This window comes from Coregonus clupeaformis, chromosome 24 (assembly GCF_020615455.1).
Source record: "Coregonus clupeaformis isolate EN_2021a chromosome 24, ASM2061545v1, whole genome shotgun sequence".
Classification (NCBI taxonomy): domain Eukaryota; kingdom Metazoa; phylum Chordata; class Actinopteri; order Salmoniformes; family Salmonidae; genus Coregonus; species Coregonus clupeaformis.
Window position 1 is genome coordinate 35,957,781 of NC_059215.1, and position 13,124 is coordinate 35,970,904.

The window sequence follows — 13,124 nt, forward strand, 5'->3', positions numbered from 1 at the left end:
TTAATCTTGTTGTAAATTGTATTTTAAAAAAATTATAAAAAAATAGCTAGCTATATACAAAATTATGTCCACTCACCTCCACACACACTTTATGTCCTCCAGCAGATTGACTAGCTGATATGGCCCTAGGAATATCAAAATCCTGCAGGATTCGTGCTGGAATTGGTCCTGTAGGAATTTCCATATCCTTCAGGAATATCAAAATCCTGCAGGTTTAGGTTGTGCAGGATTCCTGCAGGAATTGTCATGTTTGTGCAGGATTTTTTACATTTCTGCAGGACAAGTCATACTCCTGCAGGAGCATCAGGGACTTTTCCTTCAGGATTGTGTCAGTCCTACAGGATTCCTGCAGGACACCTGCACAATTCCTTCACAAATGTTTGAATTCCTCAGGATTCCTGTAGGACTTCTATTTTTGTTGTTGAGAAATACGCTTTTTTTTTGTGTATGGAACATTTCTGGGATCTATATTTCAGCTCATGAAACATGGGACCAACACTTTACATGTTGCGTTTATATTTTTATTCAGTGTCGTTTCAACACATGGTGAATGTCAGTGTGTGACATATATTGGCCTCATAAAAAAAGCAAGAAAGGACAGCCGGATTGCATTTTAGTCGGGAGTCACAATTTTATTAGTATACCACCAATATGCACACATCCTCTGTCTCTCTCAATTACTTTACATTCATAAATGATTAATTTGGTGCACAGATGAGCTCATTTCCATAATAACATAGACACAAACAAGAGATGAAGCCACTAGCCAATAAAACCCAGTGATGAGCTATTAGCAATACCACATGCTAGTATACCATTCAGCCCAACAACAGGCTGATCAGAGTAGCAGACACTCACCAAACCTCCATGTCTCAACAAAAAGCTGCAAGACGCCCGCCCTAGGTTAACAGCGTCAGTGTCTGTTCCAAAGGCTGTTTATTATTATTCTGTGTGTGTGTGTGTGTGTGTGTGTTGCTGCAGAGTGAAGAAGAGAAAAGGAGAGGGCCAAGTGGTAACAATTTGGTACCCGCTTCAAAAGGATACCTTGGGTGTTCCGAGCGGTAATGGAATTGTTAAGCATGTTCCGGGATTAAGCGTGCACCTCTCCCACCTCGGAAAAGCAAGAGGATGACAACCTGTTAATTTCCAGAGACCTGCATGCATGTTGTTTTATTAAAGCAGCTCTCCGTCAGTCAGACACACACACACACACACACACACATCCTTGGTTCTTGTGTTCTGTTCTCTAGCAATGTTTGTGCCAACTCCACTAATGAACCAGAAATTGGATTGTATTCAACAGCTTTGCAATGGCACATTGTTTGGTCATTGCCAGGTATACATCATCCTGACTTATAATGGTACTAGAGCGGTTAAGTTTGGTATTTTGGCTATGTTGTCTGTTATGTGGCCTAGGAGTGGGAGTGTGTGTGTGTGTGTGTGTGTGTGTGCGCCACGCATGTGCGCGTGTGTGTATACGTGTGTGTGTGTGCTGACACAGGAGGGCAGTCTTTTTTCAACACTCACAAACCCAAGTGGTCCTTTTTTGCTTGAACTCTGAGGTGGTAGAGTTAATACAGGGGTTGTGTTTGTTTTGACATGTTTTGCTTTCCCTTGGCACCATAGACACCATACTTTACCTAATCAGCAGTTTACTTCCTCAGAGAATTTGTCAGAGAAGCCTTCTAGGTTATTTTGCTGTCTTGTCTTGGAAGTCCCCTAGTCCTAGTGTGTTGTTGATTTTCATCTTTGGTCTTCTCTCAGCACCACCTATCCCATCACCATGACAACAACCACTGTTAGGTCCTGCTAATGACTGTGTCAGGACTCAAACTGGTCCAAAAATAATATTTGTCTGTTGTGTGCAGGTATCCAACGTTTCTGTAATTGCCTAATGCTCATTCTACAAACAGTTGCAGCCCTTTTAAGTGCATTTAAATCCTCTCCAGAACTTTTTTCTAACTTTATTTTCTCCCTCCCGCCTCCCCACCCCTTCCCCCCCAGTGACAACGAACAAGACCCTAATTAAAGCAGATGACTCCTGAGCTGTCCCGGGGAGATGGAGAGGGAGATTGGTGGAACTTCATTAACGTTGGTTTGTTCATCCCCCACCAATACTACCTCCACCCCCCTCCTCTCACTTCATTTGCAGCGGGGGCCCGCCACAGGAAGTGGCGGTGAGGCCTGTGGAAGCGGTGTTGTTTTTGATGTGTCGCCTGGGCCCGGCCCCAGAACCCCTATTAATCATTCTGTCAGGCGGCTAGTTGCTACACCTCCTCTCCTCCGCAGATGGACCGGCCTCTAATGAAACCCTAGTGCAAAAATAAACTGGTAAATAAGGCAGAGCCGTGTGGATTTTTAAAATATATTTTTTTACAATTGCCGAGAGCAAATAAGAAAATAACCGGAGCAAATTGAAACGGTTTACCGCTTTTGTTTGCGACATGCAGACGCATTTGCGTGTCAACGCATTGAAGTTTGTTGAGTGTTGGTTGTTGTTTTTTTGTAAGTGTGATATGTGAAGCGAACACTGTAGCCTAAGTGTAGTGGTTTAAAGTATGTTTTTATGTTGAAGATTCATGTCTCTGGAGCTAAAGTTTGCATTCTGGCTTGTTTGGCTGGGTGTACACCCCATTATCTTGTGTGTTTTTTAAAGCCTATGTTTCTTGAATCCTTTGCGGTTGCCGTTTGGACTCCATGTCTGTTCGACTTGGCATTGAGAGCATGTTACTAAAATGCAAAAAACATTTACAGTGTATGTCAACAAGAGCTTGGGATCTGTATAGGGAGGGACGGTGGCAGCCATTACTAGATACAACCGTGCACCACCTCTGGGAATGGGATCCAGGGTGGTATTCAAATTTAACAAAAAGGGACTGTAACTGGGAGGGACTACCTTGTCCAATAAGAAATGCTAACTCAGAAGTGTGTTTGATTTGCACCTCTGTCCTAGATACTGTAGTCCTGTTGTATGGCTTCTCAGTTTTGTATGTCTTCTCAGCCAGATTTGTTGCTATACTGAACAGGTCTCGCCACAGGACTGCTGGTTTCTAAATCAAATGTCCGCTCCCTCCATCCATTACATACTGCTGTGCAAATCAAACGCACCTCTGAAATTTGAGTATAGACAAACTCTATCGGCAATGATTGAATTCCAGCCACAATACAGTAAAGATGGCAGCGATGCCCTTTTCTGTTGGTTCAATCATGTCTGTGCTGAAGTACTAAAACACCCCTTCCACCACTAATGCTATTTTTCCACTAGAACCTCTGTCCGGTTAGAGTAGTAAGTCAGGCAGGCCTTCAGCTTGTTTTTGTTGGTCTCAGCCATTGAAGCACTAAAGTCTGAGGCTTTGAGCCAAGCACCTGGGCCAAGCACCTCCCAGTGTAAAAGGCCTGTAAGATATTGAACCATTAGATATATGATAGATGTTAATATCAAAATCAATACCAATATCAAATTAACATCTGCATGTGGTCCATTTGGTTACAGAGGTGAAAATCTAAACATATCTGGGTCTTTTCTGACATTAAGATAGCTATGCTGATTTATTTATATGATAGTAACATGGTGAAATGTGTGTATCAATATCTGGATGGTTGTCAATGACATTTTGATTTTAGTCAATGCAGGAGCATTATTTAAAATCACAAAATTATAATCATAAAAAACATTACAAAAAATCTGTACAATTGCATTTAATTGTTAAAATTGAAGTTTGAATGGAATTGGACCACTGACTTCTGCTTTTTTTTTTTTTAAACAACGAAATAAATATAATAAGCTTTGTCTCACGTATATGTATAGGCCAAACTGAATCATGTGTCTGGTTGACTTCTCTCCAGAGTCGTGTACCGCTGTGACATGGCGTGAACATGTACAGTGTGAGCTACTGTGTATGCCTGTCTAGTCATAAAGACAGGTCCTCTGTAGCTCAATTGGTAGAGCATGGCGCTTGTAACGCCAGGGTAGTGGGTTCGATCCCCGGGACCACCCATACTTAAAAATGTATGCACACATGACTAAGTCGCTTTGGATAAAAGCGTCTGCTAAATGGCATATTAGATTATTATTATTATAAAATGATCACGTGTCATGAACATCTAAGGTCTAAGGCACTGCATCTCAGTGCTTGAGACGTCACTACAGACCCCCTTGTTCGATTCCAGGCTGTATCACAACCGGCCGTGATTGGGAGTCCCATAGGGCGGCGCACAATTGGCCCAGCGTCGTCCGGGTTTGGCCGGTGTAGGCCGTCATTGTAAATAAGAATTTGTTCTTAACTGACTTGCCTAGTTAAATAAAGGTTAAAAAATAAATTAAAAAATATATAAAGTACAAGGGAGGAGCAAAAACCTGCAGACACTCGGCCCTCCGTGGAATGAGTTTGACACGTGCGCTATAGCCATGAACTGACCAGTCTTATCAGCACTCTTGATCAATTGCAGAACCTTTGTTCCACCATTTTTATGTGGGAGTTCTCGTAATGGATTGATATAGGCTATGAGGACTGTACTGTAGGCTAAATTTCAAAAGTGATACATGAGTGTATAACTTGTAGAAATATTGTCATTTTACTTAAGTAAAAATACTTTAAAGTACTACTTAAATAGTTTTGGGGGTATCTGTACTTTACTATTTATATTTTTGACTACTTTTACTTTTACTTCACTACATTCCTCAATTGTACTTTTTATATTGTACTTTTTACTCCATACATTCTCTTTGACACCCAAAAGTACTCATTATATTTCGAATGTTTAGCAGGACAGGAAAATGGTCCAATTCACGCACTTATCAACAGAACATCCCTGGTCATCCCTACTGCCTCTGATCTGGTGGACTCACTAAACACACATGCTTAGTTTGTAAATGATGTCTGAATGTTGAAGGGTGCCCCTGGCTATCCTTAAATTAAAAAAACAAGAAAATGGTGCCGTCTGGTTTGCTTAATATAAGGAATTTGAAATGATTTATAATTGTACTTTTACTTTTGATACTTAAGTATATTTTAGAAATTACATTTCCTTTTGATACTTAAGTATATTTTAAACCAAATACTTTTAGACTTTTACTCAAGTAGAATTTTACTGGGGGACTTTTACTTTTACTTGAGTCATTTTCTATTAAGGTATCTTTACTTTTACTCAAGTATGACAATTGGATACTTTTTCCACCACTGGTCATTGCATATTTTTGCAAACCCAAAGCTGGCATGGCCTTGTCGCAGCCGGCCGCGACCGGGAGACTCATGGGCGGCGCACAATTGGCCCAGCGTCGTCCAGGGTAGGGGAGGGAATGGCCGGCAGGGATGTAGCTCAGTTGATAGAGCATGGCGTTTGCAACGCCAGGGTTGTGGGTTCGATTCCCACGGGGGGCCAGTATAAAAAAAAATATATATATATATGTATTCACTAAACTGTAAGTCGCTCTGGATAAGAGCGTCTGCTAAATGACTAAAATGTAAATGTAAATGTAAATGCCTTTCAATAAAAAATGCGCGAATGGAATTGATCCTAGTAATTAGGTGTATCTTCTCACAAGGTCGTTTATATATAGGCTACTACTGTAGGTTCATAGTAGACTAGACCTACACGAATCACAGATTCTTGTCCACTTGTGACTAGGTCACGAACTTGTAAGTAGCCTATACTTTAGCCTATTATTGTACTTTATTGTAACGTTTTCAAAGCACACCAGCCATGTATAGGCTATCCATAACTTATTCGAACGAATTTGCGTAGATTGCGTAGGGCTACATCTAATTTCATACATGGATGGAGCGATCGATAGCGAAATTTCAATGTAGCCTACAATATTTTTGTTGGGATAGAAGTCGGACACAGCTTGATGGATCGCTGTAACAAAACAGCTTGCTTGTCGAGTTTGCAATTTGTAAGGATGAAATAGGTACCTATTTGAGATCCGTGAGCAGCTTGTTTGGTTTCGTGATATTTAAATGATTTGATTGACAATTGATCACAAAATGTATGGTTTCTATAGCATTATCAAATAATCTATTACAATATCGCCACTATAATATTTCGTTTTAAAGTAGCCTAGTTCAGCAGGAGGCCTAGCTATAGGCTAATAATAATAATAATATTCATATGAAGTTATATATTTTTTATTTAGGCTATATTAATAATTCCTTTGTCTGAAAGCGTAGGCATAAATAAGCAAACATATTTGTGTTAGGCTATATCTTACTGTAGGCGTATCGATAATGACATTGTTTTGAAGTAGGCCTACAATATGACAGCGTATTTTCCCCAAACCCTAGTGTGCAAGATTAAGATTGTGATTCCAGTGTCCCTGTAGACACGTTTGATTGATTACATCATAAGGGGTCATTTCTACACCGGGGTAATTTTCGCTCTAGCCCCGGGCACCGTGTGCATTTGTGTGCTGGGGTTGTACGGACTCCTCACTCCTTTGATCTTCAGGGATATATGGACGGCAATTTAACAACCGATTAATTAAAACAATAACGATAGTGTAGGCCTAACACGACGCAGTCGTCGTGCTGTTCTATGTGTAGGTGGCATTGGTGCAAGCATACATTTAGAAATACTTTTTAAAAAGTTTTAATTTAGTTTATTTCAATTTCATATATATATATATAAATGGAGGATGGTCAAACTCTCCATTAATTGTCAGATTTTACCTTGTTTTGATAATTGGGCCAGCAGTCACATTTGCTTTTCTTTTACTCACTAATAGTTAAGTAGTCTATTTATTTTGTAAAGAGTCGCTACATGATATGGCTACAGAGGCAAGGGAAAATATAGGACTATTATAATTGACATCATTTGTGAGACATCATTTTACAAAACATGTTTCTCATTTGACTGACACCAGCCTTTGGACAGAGATGCCTATTGAAAAGCAAGCTTCATAACGAACATGCGCGCAATGTTCAACCTGGCATTTTTTGGTATAGGCCTATGAATTTTGAAAAGGCTGATTCATGAACCGAGACCTGAGAGAGATAATCAAAACATATTACACGTATCATTGACTGTCGACTGACTTAATCCACGTCTCAAAGTCGTATTTATTTATTTATTCCACATGATCAGGCCTACACGTCAATTATGCTTCTAAATGCGATTTATCATAAAGAGTTTGCCCTAAACAAGTCACTACTCATGCATGCAGTTAGTATACAAATAGTTAGGTTAAGCAATGTTCTTAACTAAATGGAATTAATATTTCCAGGTGGAATATGATTTCTCAGAATAGGTTGTAAGCCTACATATTGACACCGGTAGTTGGCTTTCAATTAGGCCTAATAGGGCTAAACAATAAATGTCGATATACGGATTAAATAGGCCTATGTAGGCTAATTCTATAGGCTAACATTTTACAAACCATATGATATGGCTGCCTCCTAACCATTTTGGTCTAACAGTCGCTGACTGCGCCTTAACAAACAGGAAAAATACCGAAAGAAGTGTTTAGGATTTAGCGGTCAGATTTCCCATTTCCCATAGACGTTCAAGGTCTTGAACCCAATTAATGGCTAATATTTACCAAGGCAACATAACTGACCGCTTTTGGGACTTCATTAGCCCTTGTTCAAAACAGGGACTCCAGTGCGTCAACCAAAAACCTTGGCTTGGAGTGGTCTGTCTGTCTGTGCTCTCCACTTAAACCAACTGAAAGGGAAATATTCTAATTATAGATTAATGTATCGGAGGACATTGGTAAATCTTGACATGTAGGTTAAATGTTGGTGAGTGATGGACAAACTTTGATCCTCACATTTGTTGTTTAATTTAATTTTTGACATTGAGGCCGTCCCTTTATAAATTCTTAATTTATCCCCAGTGTCGACACAGTGTTCACACTCGACAGTCACTGGTAGTTCCTTGTTGCGCAGACCACTGAGTCACAATAGCGCCGTCTAGGAGTTAAAAGTGTATGCGCGTGCGAGAGAGCAAGAGGGACACGCACACATGAGCTCGAGAGACATAGCAGAGCAGTGGGGAGGCTGCTCTGTGTGTGTTGGTAGCCAACCTGGAGTTTCCACCACCCTCCAGTTACCATGTTTACTCTCCCATTACATTGGCAGAATTGCAGTTCACAAATGTACAATAGGCTACTCCCATAATAGCCTACACCTTCTGATGTCGTTTGACCGCTCTGTCCCATATCCCGGCTGCAAGGTGTTTTATTTCACATATCTATAATGTAGCGTACCGCTCGGTTATCTCTGCGTTACGCATAATCCCGATGCCTTTCCACCGTGGATAAAGCTTGGGTTTCAACCTGTGTTGGGGAAAACATCACGCGGACCACAGACCACACCAATTTATGTATTGTTGGTTCTGGGCCTGCTGCGTCAGGCCTGATCCCCGTTCTAGCTCTAATTTCTTCAAAGCTTTCAACTAACCGATGATGGGTTGAAACTGAAACTGTAGCCTACGAGTTAAGCCTTACTGACGATGGTGGTGGTGAAGATGAAGATTATGGTGGTTAATATTACCAACACCGAGTCATCGTTAGATTAACGTAAATTACTAAATTAATTCATTTATAAATAAATAATAATATAAGCCTATTATTAATAATAAATTGTTAGTAGCCTAATTATTCATTATGAAATGTATAATATTTTAATATTATATGGTGGCGGTGAGGTTATGGTATGGGCAGGCATAAGCTATGAACAACGAACACAATTGCATTTTATTGATGGCAATTTGAATTCACAGAGATACCTTGACGAGATACTGAGGCCCATTGTCATCCCATTCATCTGCCACCATCACCTCATGTTTCAGAATGATAATGCACAGCCCCATGTAGCAAGGATCTGTACACAATTCCTGAAAGCTGGAAATGTCCCAGTTCTTCCATGGCCTGCATACTCACCAGACATGTCACCCACTGAGCATGTTTGGGATGCTCTGGATTGATGTGTATGACAGCGTGTTCCAGTTCCCGCTAATATCCAGCAACTTCGCACAGCCATTGAAGAGGAGTGGGACAACATTCCACAGGCCACAATCAACAGCCTGATCAACTCTATGTGAAGGAGATGTGTCGCGCTGCATGAGGCAAAAGTGTGGTCACACCAGGTACTGACTGGTTTTCTGATCCACGCCCCTACCTTTTTATAAAGGTATCTTCTGTGACCAACAGATACATATTTTACATTTACATTTTTGTCATTTAGCAGACGCTCTTATCCAGAGCGACTTACAGGAGCAATTAGGGTTAAGTGCCTTGCTCAAGGGCACATCGACAGATTTTTCACCTAGTCGGCTCGGGGATTAGAACCAGCGACCTTTCGGTTACTGGCACAACGCTCTTAACCACTAAGCTACATATCTGTATTCCCAGTCATGTGAAATCCATAGATTAGGGCCTAATTTATTTATTTCAATTGACAGATTTCCATATATGAACTGTAACTCAGTAGAATCTTTGAAATTGTTGCATGTTGCGTTTATATTTTTGTTCAGTGTATATGCTATATACACACTGAGTGTAAAAAGGACACCTTCCTAATATATTTTTTGCCCTCAGAACAGCCTCAGTTTGTCGGGGCATGGATGCTACAAGGTGTTGAAAGCGTTCCACAGGAATTCTGGCCCATGTTGACTCCAATGCTTCCCACAGTTGTGTCAAGTTGGCTGGATGACCTTTGGGTGGTGGACCATTCTTGATACGCACGGGAAACTGTTGAGTGTGAAAAACCCAGCAGCGTTGTAGTTCTTGACACAAACCGGTGCGCCTGGCACCTACTACCATACCCCGTTCAAAGGCACTTACATCTTTTGTCTTGCCCATTCACCCTCTGAATGGGACACATACACAATCCGTCTCATGGCTTAAAAATATGTATTTACCCTGTCTCCTCCCCTTCATCTACACTGATTGAAGTGGATTTAACAAGTGACATCAATAAGGGATCATAGCTTTCACCTGGTCAGTCTATGTCATGGAAAGAGCAGATATTCTTTATGTTTTGTATACCACTTCCTCCCGATTCGGCCCATATCTGGCTCGAACTCGGAATCTCTGCCCCACAAACACTCGTGACTGCTCTCCTCAAGCGTCTTAGCCGATCGCGCCACCTCAGAAGCTTGCCAACACTTAAGGCTGTGGAGTAAGTTTCACACATCCCCATGTGCTACATCCACCCCTCAAACTTACTCAACAACAACCCCAGCGTTGAGCTGAGCACAACTGTAGATCCGGGTCATGGCATCCCTGTAAAGGATGTCACGCTGCTTGCTTAGCGAGGACCACTTCCTTGCTTCCACACTTTCTTCCTCCTGGCGGTAGGTAGCTAAGGCGTTGGACCCTGTGGCAGGAGTTGGACTTGGGCCCGTTTCGAATCCCAGACCGGATGCTGGGAAAAAAGGCAGAATTGATCTTACAACTGGAGGACTGCTGGGTTCACATCCTCAAAATATTCCCCTACTGTTGGGCCCTTGAGCAAGTCCCTTAATCCCAAAACATGCTCTCCATCCAGGGGCCCTGCACTGCAGTTTGAACCTGTGCTCATCTCAACTGTATGTTTGGGGGAGTTGAGAATGGAGCAGAAGACACATTTTTGTCATTCGCTGTAACTAATGGAGAAAGATGTATCGTAAAGAAGTCAGCCAGAGTTGACGCGGGCATTCATTAAAACAAAGAGATACCTCCCTGGCAATTTTGCATATATTGACAAATTCTGAAAACTATGCTGGTATTCTTTTGTCCATTAATTAATTGTTTATACAATTATTTTCTTAGCAAAAAAACAATGACTATTTAATAGTAATAGTCATAATTCACAAATGGCACCATGCAGGGTTCTATATGGAACCATTTTGGTTCAGTGAAGAAGAACCTCTAGGGTTCTGATCAAAGAACCCTAGAAAAGGGTTCTATCTAGAAATTTTAGGGGTTCCATATATGAAGCTAGCGATAGAACCCTTTTTGGTTCTATAAGAAACCTTTTTTTCTAAGAGTACAGGAACCTTTTCTTTTTAGTGTATACTCAGTGCAAGCCTAGGCCTACTATGTTGTCTGTGGTCTTGCCGACAGATGGGCATAAATAGAATAGGTAGTCTAATAGATCAAAAATATATAAATGCACAAAATAATGCATTATTTTTATATTTAGGCCCTAGTTTAAGATCAATTAATTCGAAGAGTGATGTTTTCTGCTCTGAATAGCCATAGGCTACTTTTTGTTTTAGACGAATTAGCATATTGGATTGATGCTGTAGATGGCAGAAATACGGATATTGCTGCTGCGGCCTGGATTGCAGCAGCACACCTCTCCTCCGGGGTCTGCGCCAGCCTCTCTCCGTCCCCGTGTTAAAACCGCAGGAAAATTGCAACAATCTGGAAAGAAAATACTCAAAAATGCGGGGTTACACAGCCGTCACGTTAAGCTCGTAAAGGGCAGACGTTTAAATGACGCAGAAAACTATTCCCCAAATGAACGGGTGCCGAAGAGCAACACTTTTCTTTACAAGCGTAATCACAGTTAGGCTTAATTGCTCTTAAAAAAGGTGTTGCACCATATGAAATAATTTGTCCAGCCCAATGTGTGAGAGAGATTCGACCCACGTGTTAAATTGTTCTGGAGAGCTGGTGAAAACATTTTGGGAAAAAAATAAGAAAAAAATGCTGTTGACCTTTTTTCCCCACACTTAAACAGGAAATGTTATCGATACAATAAATCGATTGAGACAAGACTTGATGTTCCCAGTCGTCATTCTATCACACTCACACCAAGGAGTAGGCTTAACAAAGTAGCATTGATACATTAAATGAATACTCACCTGAGGATTGTTGGCTCAATGTCAGTCCGTTAGGCTATAGTAAGATTCTTTCTTACACCCACATTGTAAGAACTCTGTTTTGCAAGATATAATTCGATTCCACAAACAACAATGTTAGATCAATAGTTGAAATTACTAAATGTATCCCAATTGCTATTTGGATATGAAATGTAGACGCCTAGTCAACCACAGGACATGTTGATTGAATTTTAACTTGTATTTCTCATTGAAACAAATGGTTGATTATTTAATATTTTCCGAAGTTATAAATTATGGTTGAAGTGATTGTAGTCCTGTGCTGATGTTTGATTTTTCTATGTAATTCTAATATAGTATCATGCATCGGATTTAATATGCAATTGCAGGAGGCCTATTTGGTGAATATTCAACAGTCTGCATGATTCTTATTCCATTGTATGCCCAATTACTACCATAATAGTCCAATAATAAAAACAAAAGTAATAATACATTTGTAATAAATAAATTATAAATAAATTATAAATTAATTATAATACTTTTCTTGATGTTCAATAAAAGCTGTGATCACATGCACGCGTTGTCCCACGGGAGATTGGTTAAAGGCACCCTGTTTTCCCATTTACAAATCACAAAATGTAACTCGCTCCGAGATCAAATGCCTGGTAAAACAACTGATCATGATCATGCAACGCCTTTCTTTTTTAGGCCTATGTTTTCAAAAGGTTTCAAAACGATCTATTTTTACATGCTTTTTCACGAACAACATTTGGTTTTACATGCAGTAGGCTTGTGCATAAAAATGTGGCGTCTGTTGTTGCTAATAATAATAATAATAATAGACCTTACAATATAGCATAATAATCATAATTATTATAATAATAACAACGATACAGTAATGTGGTTTAATAATTGTCAAATAACTGCATGCAATAGGACAGATAATGAAATTAACTTCAAATGCAAATAATGCATTAGGCCTATTCCGAATAACCATGCTTTTTGTTGCCAGGTATACTTTCCTGATATTTGTTTGGTTGTTCTCTTTACTGCTTAAATTACACAGAAATCAAACTTAGCCTACAGGTAGATTAGCAAAGAACTAGGCTACTGTCACTTGAAAATCATCTAGGAATATTCTCCTTTCTTTCGTTCAATATCCATATAGTTCACCGTAAATATTGTATTCATTCATACATAAAGTCGCTTAGACTTACCTATTTCAATTGCTTAGCTGCATTATGAGCTGCAGATTAAGCTACACAGCATATAGCCTAACCTCCAACTGCAATCGAAGGCACTCCTAACATTTCCCTTTAATATATGCATGCGATGATCAACAGACGCCTGCTGTC